This window comes from Myotis brandtii, unplaced genomic scaffold (assembly GCF_000412655.1).
Source record: "Myotis brandtii unplaced genomic scaffold, ASM41265v1 scaffold139, whole genome shotgun sequence".
Classification (NCBI taxonomy): Eukaryota; Metazoa; Chordata; class Mammalia; order Chiroptera; family Vespertilionidae; genus Myotis; species Myotis brandtii.
In genome coordinates, this window is record NW_005354965.1 from 1,926,933 (window position 1) to 1,927,874 (window position 942).

The window sequence follows — 942 nt, forward strand, 5'->3', positions numbered from 1 at the left end:
ATTTATTTATTTATTTTTGTTAATCCTCACCTGAGGATATTTTTTCCATTGCTTTTCAGAGAGTTGAAGGAAGGGAGTGAGGGAAGAATGAGAGAGAGAGAGAGAGAGAGAGAGAGATTGAATGGTTGCCTCCCACATGCACCCCTCCTGGGGGTGGGGAGGAAACCTGCAATGGAGGTATGTGCCCTTGACCAGAAATCGAACCCAAGACCCTTCTGTGCACAGGCCAACGCTCTAACCACTGAGCACACCAGCCAGGGCAAAAAGAAAAGAATTTAAAATGAACAAACTGCTGCTACACAAAAGCATAGATACATCTCTCCCACTGAACAAAGTAAACCAGTCACAAGTCCACGGACTCTGCTTCCTGCCACACGGATTTTAAACTGGGAACTATGGTGAGTAGGTAGCAGGTGCCCTTGGAGAAGTGGGCAGGTGGTTATGGGATGAGGCCATGCGAGGGGCTTCTGGGGTGCAAATATCATTCTAATTCTTTATAAAATTTTGTTTAATATGTTTTTATTGATTTTTTAGAGAGAGAAGGGAGAGGGAGAGAAGCATCATTGGCTGCCTCCTGTACGCCTCCTGCTGGGGATCGAGCCTGCACCTTGGGCCTGTGCCCTGACTGGGAATCGAACAGGTGACCCCTTGGCACATGGGGGGATGCTCAGCCACTGAGCGCACTGGCCAGGGCTCATGCTCCTTGGTGATCCGGCTGGTGGTTACACGATGGTTCCCTTTCTTTAACTCGATGAGCTGACTCTGTGTTCTTTCCTGTGTGATTCAGTGGCTCAGTGATGGGAAGAAGACAAGATGCAGGAAGAGTGAATCAGGGTGTGTATCCACGCGGGCAGATATAAAAACAATGTGGGGCCCTGACCGGTGTGGCTCAGTGGATAGAGCATCGGCCTGCGGACTGAAGGGTCCCAGGTTTGAGTCCGG